Source organism: Chlorocebus sabaeus, chromosome 9, assembly GCF_047675955.1.
Source record: "Chlorocebus sabaeus isolate Y175 chromosome 9, mChlSab1.0.hap1, whole genome shotgun sequence".
Taxonomy (NCBI): Eukaryota; Metazoa; Chordata; class Mammalia; order Primates; family Cercopithecidae; genus Chlorocebus; species Chlorocebus sabaeus.
In genome coordinates, this window is record NC_132912.1 from 88,851,658 (window position 1) to 88,862,369 (window position 10,712).

A 10,712-nucleotide genomic window follows, 5' to 3' on the forward strand; every position below is an offset into this window, starting at 1 on the left:
AGAAAAGAAAAAGAAAAAGTAAAAGAAAGGTCAGCTTAGGAAGCAAAGCTCTCAAACAACATAATTAACACAGCTAGTCACTGACCAGCCCAAAATGGGAATTGTAATTCCTTCACATGTTTAAAAAAGAAAATCCCACTGACTGGGTGCGGTGGCTCACGTCAGTAATCCCAACACGTTGGGAGGCCAAGATGGGAGGCTTGCTTGAGGCCAGGAGTTTGAGACCAGCCTGCTAACATGAGGAGACCTCCCCCCGATCTCTATTAACAAAAAACAAAATTAAATAAAAATAATTCCCTCCCCCATAAAACAGGACGATGTATCATGGCATCAACAGGCACATTGACTCTGCTGTCCCCGGTTAGCAAGCTATCATGCTTCACTTGTGAGAAGAAACTGATGGCATCATTTGCTTTAAGTACAAATGATATTTAAATTTAATTGTAGTCATTTAAGTAATAAATTTGGTTCTATGTTTACTTATGTGGTCCTTAAATATTGTTCTCCAGAAATCATGCTTTAAGGGTAGCGTTTAAGAACTCTGGCCATGAAATGACCATTAGCTGCTCAAAGAATCAATGGCCTTGCAACAATGTACTATCCATAGAGCAGGCTTGCGTGAAGCTTCTGCTTCTAGATGAAGGGGTGTATGAGGAACTTTAGTGTTATGCTGACTTTGAGTGGAATGCTGCTATGAGTCATAATCCCTATCTTCAGTATATATAGGTAGATAGAATTTGGGGAGTGACAGTCCTTTTCTCAGTAATAAAGAAAAAAAATCTTTCATCTTGAACCTCAGAAAGAGGGTCAATAGATGAACAGCAGTTACATTTTCATTTTCTATATACCTCTCAGGAAATCAAACAAATCAAAAAATGCATTTGAAACTCTCTACTCAAATTCTCTATTCTCTATCTTGTCTGACAGAAGGGAAACTCCTTGCAGGCACGGCTGTTCTTCTGCCAGAGACTCAAATCTGAGCACCATAAATCCTCAGTGTAAGTTCAAGAGAAGACTAATGATAAAGTTTCCTGTGGAAGTACTACTGAAAACAGAAGTCACATTTTCGTTCACATTTAAAGTCTCATATTGTTCAACTGTGTGCCTTCCTTCCACAAAGTATACACTCAGAAAGTATTTATAAAATACACTCTGGATAACTTTTAGTTGAATCATGAGTATCCTAACTTTAGTATCCTAAAGCATTGTCAAACCCTTGCTGCTCTAAAATGTTTCAGGTAAGTTTCCTTCCTGATGGGGATGCAAACACTTTCCTTCCCTCCCTCATCTCTGCCTCCCCATCTGCAGACACCTGCTGCCAGAAGGATTTCTCAGAACCTCTCCTCCCTGTGGAAGTCCCTTTGATAAGAATGAAGACCTGCAACAACTACCCAGTCCTGGGACCTTGGCAGCAAACTCCAGACCACGACATGGAAAGAAAAATATTGGCACTTTCTTTATTCTCCCTGCAGGCATCAGCTTCTCTTTCCTAGACCCCTCAAGGGCTATGGACCAACACACACAATTCCATTTTCAAGGCTAATAAAAGGCTGAGCCCCAGAGGAGTAGGTCATTTGCACTTCCCTGTTTTCCTGCAGGCACTTGTTTTGTTCCCCAGAGCCAGGATGGAATTGACAAACACCCGGAGGGCAGAGAGAAAAGTTCCTCATTGTACTTCTCTGCAAGAATGTATATGCAGCTATTTCAAAGTAAATGTCAGATGATAGTGATAAAGATGATAGTAACTGAAAGAATTGTCGCTATTATTTTATCATTAAACTGTCAAGAAAAATTGTCAATATTTTTATATGCAGGATGGAAGAGTTTGATATTTTAAAATGTACACTGTATTCACCTTCAAGAACATCATGCATGATACACGGTGTGAACTTTCTAAAGACTGTGAATTGGTGGCTAAACATTCCTCTACTGTTTTATATTAGACAATTTTTCTAACTGGAAGTCCACATTTAAACAATTCTAAGAAAATGATCTATTTTTGGAAATGTTTTATGTTTTGCAGAGATTGAGAGAATGATTTAGAGGAAGGTTGTAGACAAACTTTCTCTGGCAGAATGTGCATTGGAAATGGCTGCCTAGCTCAAAACAGCCCTTTTAACTGCTCCCTTCCTTCATAAGAGTAGGTCACTTAAGTATTTTTGGAATTCATGGTCAACCAGGATAGATATTCAGCAGTAACCAGTATGGCTACACCAGTGGTACAAGATGATAGATGCTCCCTCAAGCCCCTTAAGTCAGTCTCCTGACCTCTCCATGACCTGGAAGGTAAAGGAGGTTAACAACTGGCACCGCAAAGGTCTGTGGGGTTCCTCCTGCTCCAGCTGACTACTGGACCCCAGCAGACGTAGACTGGTAAATGCTCTCACTGTCATTCTGGCTCCAACCTCTTAACAATGCTGAATCACAGATACACATCAGAATAAAGCCGGACATTCAGATTCCCAGTTCCAGAAAACTGGAATGACAACGGACTAGAAAGAGAAATAGGAGATCTGATCTTTCAACAGAGGAAAACCACCACAAATGTACAAAGAGACGCAGTGAAGAGGGAGGGAGGAAGGGAGTGGGGAGACAAAGATTTTGAGAGAGAGAGAACGAGTTGGGAATAGAGTATTCTGAATGCCAACAATTATCCATTTTTTCTTTTCCTAGAGGTTACTGCCTTACGGCTTGTTATGGAGTCAACTATGTCTCTCAAAATTCATATGTTGAAGCCCTGCCCGCATTGTGACTGTATTTAGAGACAGAGTCTTTAAAGAGATAATCATAATTAAATGAGGTCATATGTGTGGACCCCTAATATAATACAGTGAGAGTCCTTATAGGAAAAGGAAGAGACACCAGAGTGCCTGAACACAGCAGGCAAAGTGAGGACACTGAGAAGGCAGCCATTTGCAAGGCAAGGAGAGAGGATCAGGAGAAAGCAAACCTATTGGCACCTTGAATTTGAACTTCCAGCATGTAGAACTGTAAGAAAATAAATTTCTGTTTAAGTTTGTGGTATTCTAGTACAGCAGCCTAGCAGACTAATTTCTGTGGGTTCTGAGAGATAACAGAATGTCATGAAAAAAACCACCACCTCTTTTGCTTACCTTGGTTGGAATTGGTTTCTGTATTTGTACCATAAAGCGCTAGCTACTACATTCCTATAAACATTAGATTTTAGGTTTTCTAATTTCTAACCCAATAATCTAGAGTTAGAAGGTAAATTTAAACTGGCATTCCTGAAGTAATGTTTTTCAAGGATCATTCAACCGTGATAATGAATCTAAAATATATTCTGTTGAACCGACCTTTGTTATTTTTCAACAGTCTAAGCCTGGAATCAAATGTTTCAGAAAGGCCTCTTTCCTGTAACTTGGTATAAATATAGGCACATTCTCAGACCAACCTAGCCTCAGAAGAGATATACTAGCCAAATTTCTGAAGTGAGTGGCAGTTTACACATTTCTCTGAAGTAAGGTGTTGTATTGTTCTGGTCACAGGACAAAAAAAAAAAAAAAAAAAAAGATTCATGCTTTGCTCCACTTAAACAGGGTATCTTTATTCAGACCTAGTTACAGGACTTGTACTTTTCCACAGTTTGTGAGGATACTTCTGTGTTCCTTCGGGTGACAGCCTGAAGCACGAATAAGGGAGCTCTGCTTCTTGTCCAATTAGTTATGCCTTTCTATGTTGGAATAAATGGCCTATGTCTGCCAGTGCACACTTAAAAGTAGTAGTCCTAATATCACCCTGAGCAGGACTATGTGCTCAAATAGGTTCCTGCGTGGCAGAACAATGTGGTGTTAAATAAGCCTATATCCTCCATAGTCAAAGTTCAGGCAGGCCCTTTAAATAAAAATGGACCAGTGGAATTCTAGCCAACTAAATATTTGAAGAGTGCATTTCATGGTTTGGTACAAGAACCTAATGTGCACCAAGATGATCAGTAAAATTGTCATTGAAGTATTCTATGAGATGAAGCCTAAAAAGTATCCACTTCAACTACAAATCTACCGCAAGCTAAAATGGCAGTGTTAAGGTTGTACAACTTGAAAATAATATAATCTGACAAGACTATTAGTACAAGTACAAGCCCTTCAATAATAAAAATAAAGATATAGGCCCCCAAATAAATAGCATTAGACTAAAACTTGTGTCTCTTTCCACATAAGATGCTACTTCATCTACTATTACTACATAACAAATGTAGATTAATAATTACCATACAATGTAAGGAATAATAAAAATATAAGTATATCCTGTATTCCGCCACACAACAATCCAATACGGGTGACATTATTCTCATTTAAAAGATGAGGAAATGAAACCACAGAGAAGTGAAGTAATTTGTACAAGGCCACACAATTACTTGTTGAACTAGGTAGCCAGTCTGAGTCACTCTGACACTAAAATCTCTATGTTCTTAATTCCTTCACTCCACTGCCTTTTCTAAGGGCTGAGAGCACACTTTGGATGAGAAAAATATGAATATCTAAACCCTTTTACAAGCTAGATCAGTAAGTGGACATTTGACCCTGGTCTAATTTCTTTACTTTCCTGGGCATCATACTCTTAATCTACTAAAAAAAAAAAAAAAAAAAAAAAAAAAAAGGTGGGGGGGCTGGACTTCGCAATCCCTTCCAGGGAGAACATTTGGTTCTGTTCAACCTCGAGTCCAGAAATGGCAGACTCCCAGCAGTCCCAAATTCATGTAATCTGCACTTGCCAATAACAGTGATTCATCCTGTGTATAAGTAAATGAAATTCGGGGCCAGGCATCGTGGCTCACTCCCAGCACTTTGGGAGGCTGAGGCAGGTGGAGCATTTGAGGTTAGGAGTTTGAGTAAATGAAATTTGCTTTTTATTCCTCTGTATATTGTTTCATATTAAATATGTTTAACATTTTGGGGAAAAAAGTTACATACCAAATTAATTTGGGCTCTTTCATTTTATGGAAAAATGCATGCTTTATCTAACTGGATGCCTTATAAAAGTCCTTATGTGAAGTTTAACTATAGTCCTGCAAATTGAAAAAGGAAAACATTTTCTCAATTGCTTCAGTCTTTATACCTCACAGTCCATCCGTTACCACAGCACTGATTGTGATGTCACAACTGCAGTTAGTTACACTCAGAGACAATCAGGAAAAAGGCCAAGGGAGATGGTGCCCAGGCAATAATAACTTGTGATTACTCTACTACTTGTGAAATAGAAAGTTTAAATTCAGGAGACCTGCTTTCAGATTGTCGTTATGCCACTTACTAGCTATGTATCCTTAGGCAACTCGCTTAATACAACAATGATTTATGAACTTGATTTCTTAAGTCAAATGGTGTGTATTCAAATCCTCATTCTGCTAGTTAGCATAGGCACACTAGTTAACTTCTCTGTGCCTCTGTTCTTTACCTATAAATTGAGGAACTATGACTGCCTATCTTCAAAAGGTTGCAGAAAGAATGAAATATTATATAAAGCATTTATCAAAGAGTCTTCTCCCTACTAAGTGCTCAGAGTTTGCCTTTATAAAGTATCTCTATTTTGAGTGAGTCCATTGTTTGGTAAAGTTCTACGTAATAACTCTCTGAGTTTCTTTATTGTTAAAAATCAGGAAACAATTGTATGTACTTCATAAGACTGTTATCAGGACTAAACGTGGGAACCCAGAGAAAAGTATTTTGTAAGCAAAAGACTCTAAATTATCATTTGGTTAGCATCCATATTTTGTTATTGTAAGATGATCTTGTATTAATTGAAAAAATATTTACTAAGTGCTTAGAATATAAAAGCTACTGGACTAGGCATTGTGCAGAGTATCAATCAGATATAGATTTTATGGTAATACAAGAATATTGATACCTCTAATATAGAAGATAATGAATACCAAACCAATACTCTAAATGGAAAGTCTTTGAGGTAAGCATTGAAGAACAGAAAGATTTAAACACGAGGGAGGGAAGAGAAGAAGAGGAAAAAAGGAGGCATTCCTGACAAATAGTATCACAAAAAGTTAGGAGCTGAAAAAATACAGATCATGTATGGTAAAAAGTGAGTGGTACAATTTAGCCAGAGGAGAATATGTGAAGGGATGGAGGGCAAGTAATGAGAATGAAGCTACACATAGAGTATGTTATATGTAGGAAGAACAACTGCCACAATTTAGATTAAAAGTTATAAGGAATTAAAAAGAACCGCCTAGGTAGAAAATATATAGAAAAGGATTAGATAAGTTTGGTATTCTTAAGCCTCTGCCATTATTATTCTATGTTCGTGTTTCAGGAGGTGGTGAAGGAAGCATACTGACTCTCATATCAAGTTCACATTCCTGAATCTGAACTTCAAAACCTTTTGTAATCTGTCCCAGAAGTCCATCTTTTGTTACACTAGTCACCAGCTCTCTTGGTTTCCTCTGAGGCCATGAGAAACACCAGGTCCCAATTTCATGCGTTGGCTATTACTAGCTCCTGGTTTATTTTCTTCATCTTCTACCTATCTATGCCAGATTATAACCCATCCCTAAATCTCATTTCCATCAGAAAGCCTTCCTTGATGATCTAGACCATATCACTCTCTTCCATCTCTACGTACTTTATTGCATATCTATTTTATCAAATGGCAACTTGGAAGAACTATCACTGACCTAGGAATAAAATAACAAGGGTCCTGGCAGCATGTCTTCTCTTTGATTTGAGGCACGTTATTCAATGCCACACGTTCTGTCCTTGGTAAAATGAAATATTTGTCAATTAACAAACTTTAAAGTCATTTCCTGTCATGCATTCAACAAATATATAATGAACATCCACCTGTGCTGAGCTCTACCCCAGGTGTTGAGGATATAGAGGTGAAAACAAAATATTTATCTATCTGTTTATCCATCAGCTGTCTATACTATAATTGCATTCTGGTTTTGTTTTCTCTTTTTCTTTTGGATATGGAAGTTTTACTCTGTTGCCCAGGCTGGAATGCAGTGGTGTGATCTCAGTTCACTGCAACATCCATATCCCATGTTCAAGCAATCCTCCCACCTCGGCCTCCAAAATAGCTGGGATTAGAAGCATGCACCACCACACCTAGTTAATTTTTGCATATTTAGTAGACACGGGGTTTCACCATGTTGGCCGGGCTGGTCTTGAACTCCTGACCAAATGATCCACCCGCCTCCACCTTCCAAAGTGCCAGGATTACAGGCGTGAGTCACTGTGCCTGCCAACTATGGTTGCATTCTTATAATGTGGTGGTTCTCAAAATTGAGCTTGAATTAGAATTACCTGGAAAACTTGTTCAAAGATTTCTCTGTTTCTGATGCAATAGATTTGGAGTAGGGCCCCAAACTTTTATTTTCTAAGATATTTCCAGGTGATGCTGATGCCACTGAACCAAGGACCACATTTAGAGACCTTTTGTTCTGGTAGACTGTCTACTGTTTTCACTGCTGTATTGTCAGTGTTTGGAATAAATATTGATGGAATTAAATAATAAATTTGAAGCACTTAGTTAACTGATAAAGGGGGATATACAATTATTTTATAGTTTAGAAGAAAAATTGCAATTTTACTGAAAGGCAAAGGAGTTACTATAATCAGAAAGGTACAAGTTATAAGGAATAGTTTATATCCAAAGAAAAACAAAATTACTTCTAACCTAGAGGAAAGGGTAGAAAGGTCACAGAAAGCTTTGTGGAGCAGTTTATTTGCGCTATTCCTTGAAGGACCCGTACACTTATTTCAAAAATGCCTGTCATCACTCAAAATACGTTTAGTTCTTGTCTTTGCAATTTGTCTACTTAATCTATAGTGAATCTTTTCTTTTTTCCCTATACTCTATGATGAACCTTTTTCTTAAATTCCCTCAAAGATTATAGAATTTTTACATTCTGATGTAAGGTTTGATATTTGGAATTAGCTAAGCATGACATTTTTGCCAAATCTGGTCAGGAAGTTGAGTGATTTTGTTGCATAATCCTGTTCTTCGTTAAAAATAAAGTACACTGTTCAGTTAGTGTACTGATTTTCTAGTATGACTTACAAATGAGGCCCAAAGCAATTTCAGGGTAGAAGTTCAAAAATCAGTCTGAGGCCAGGTACAATGTCTTATGCCTACAATGCTCACTCTCTGGGAGGCTGAGGCAAGTAGATAGCTTGAGTTCAGGAGTTCGAGACCAGCCTGGCCAACATGATGAAACCCCATCTCTACAAAATACACAAAAAACTAGCCATGAGCGGTGGCATATGTCTGTAGTCTTTACTCGGGAGGCTAAAGCAGGAGAATTGCTTGAGCCCAGGAGGCAGAGGCTGCAGTAAGCCAAGATCACACCATTGCACTCCAGCCTGGCTGACGAGAGTGAAATCCTGTGTCAAAAAAAAAAAAAAAAAAAAAAAAAAAATTCATTTTGAGCAATGGATTAAGTTTATAGTTTCTGAAAGTGATTAGAGGACAGCTTCCATTTGGCCATACATTCTCTTGTGTGTTTGAAATCAGTCTTAACATATTTGGTATCAATCGATTGAAAGAATCAACATCTGAACATACACTATACCATGTACACTTTTCTTCAGAGTGTATGCCATGCTATAAATTTCTAAAATTTAAACTTTATGGGAATAAAAAAGCAGTATAAAAATGGATGTTCTTCCAAGTTAGATCTATAAAAAAATATGTACTGGTACCAGGAAATATACATAGGTTTCTCTGAGCTCTTGATTTGAGGCCATTCAGTTAACAATAAGTATTAGTTTATGTGTTCTGGGCATGGAATTACATGGTGGGTCACACTGGTCCTGTATGAAGGGGGGCATGACAAATCATTCTACTAGTTTGCAATAGTGGGAGTAAAGAGAACATGGAAAGCCTGTGACTAAAGCACACTCTATAGTCACAACTTCCCCCTTCTTTTTTTCCCCATAGTCCTTCAACTACTCTTTGTTCACCCAGTCTTCATGTCCAGGGTATCTTCAATAGCAGATCAGCATGTACTAGAATAGTATATTAAAAGTAAATTAATAATGTTCTTAAAACCTTTACCTAAAACCTTTTAATAGAGTATACTAAATTTAGTTCGGTCTGATATAAATGAGAAAATCTACTAACAATCCCTAGGACCAATGATTCTTAAAGATCTCCAAACCAGCAGCATCAGCGTCACCTGAGAGCTTATTAGAAATGCAAATTCTCCAGACCTGCTAAAGCAGAATCTGACTTAACAAGCCGTGGCTCAAGGTGATTCTGATGCATGTGAGGACCACTGGTTTAGATAGTATCAGCAGTAAAGAAACTCTGTCAAGCTGTGCCATCTTCTATGAATTTTGCAATGTATTATAATACCCTGTTACTATCTTCATGATTACTACATTTAATACACACACAATTACACACATATTCAACTTGTAAGTTACCCTTGACGGAACATGTATAAAAAAGGTATGGCTTCTCTTTGTAAAGTGATGGTGTAGAAGGAAGAAAAATAAATTTGTCTTTAGTTTTTTGAAATGATACTATCCTTAACCCCTCCCCTTTTGTCCCCAATAAATGAATCACACTGGGGAAACATTGCTAGCAGGTGACTATTCTGTTTCTTTGATATAGCAGGGAAATCTTGTTAGGTGATGTAAATGCACCTTATCATTTGCAAATATAAACTGTTGTGCGTCTTGGGTGAACAGCTAAGTACAGAACCGTTTCAAAAACTTGAAGGTAAATGGATGTCTTATTTGCAACTAAACCATCATACTCATGTCAAATCTATTCATTGGACAAGGATTCTGAGGATACATAATACAATTTTTTTGCTGAAATTTAGAAGTTTCATAATCCACTTAAGAGGCATATTTCAGAATAAAATAATTCTCTATTTTGGAGTTAAAGCACAGACTTGGAGCAGTCCAATCCACAGATGTATAATGCAATATATACATATAATTTTAAATTTTCTAATAGCCACATTTTAAAAAGTGAAATGAATAACATTAACTTCAAAATTAATCCAGTATACAAAAATATTACATTTCAACTTATAAACAATATAAAATTGATGAGCTATTTTTACATTTTTTTGTATTTGATCATTAAAATCTTTCATGTGTCTTACATGTATGGCACACCTCAACTGGAATGTTAAATTTTGACTGGAAGTACTTTCTTTTTATTTCTTTGTTTGTTTGTTTTATCTTAGTGTTCTGTGAAATGATTTTTATTTAAAATACAATTTATTACTGCAAAAGTAGATTTTATACCCAAGTTGTCATAAATACTAAAAAAGTTTTCCAATAGCCTACTGAACATTAGTTTTTATATTTAAATTAATAAAAAATGAAATTTAAAATTCCTCAATCACACTAGCTGCATTTCAAATATTCAATATGTGTAAGGCAGTGTAGATCTGGAGCTATGCGAGACCAACCTGGGTTAGAATCCTGACTTTGCCTCTTTCCGGCTGCTTGTCCTTGGGAATTTACCTAGCCATCCCCAAGTTTCAGTTCTATCTTCGAATTGGAGTCGAGGAAACCCCACAGTGAATGTGTTTTAACTCCTGCCTGCAAAGCTAACAGCAGAAGACAACCACTATTTATTTTTCCCTTCATGGAAGTGGTGGACTCACTGCATGATACAATAAAAATCAGAACCAATCAATGTAGGGATAGTTAATTTCATTATTCCATACTCTGAAGCCATAAATGCTAATAACTAATTAATCACTAATTTATTTAATC

At 37.1% G+C, this 10,712-nt stretch overlaps 1 protein-coding gene across 3 annotated transcripts in view; it reads right to left on the reverse strand.

The window, feature by feature from the left end:
• The window catches only part of PRKG1 (protein kinase cGMP-dependent 1), a 1,334,297-nt gene that overhangs the window by 588,814 nt on the left and 734,771 nt on the right, over positions 1-10,712 (reverse strand). The gene's annotated exons all lie outside the window — the stretch shown is intronic.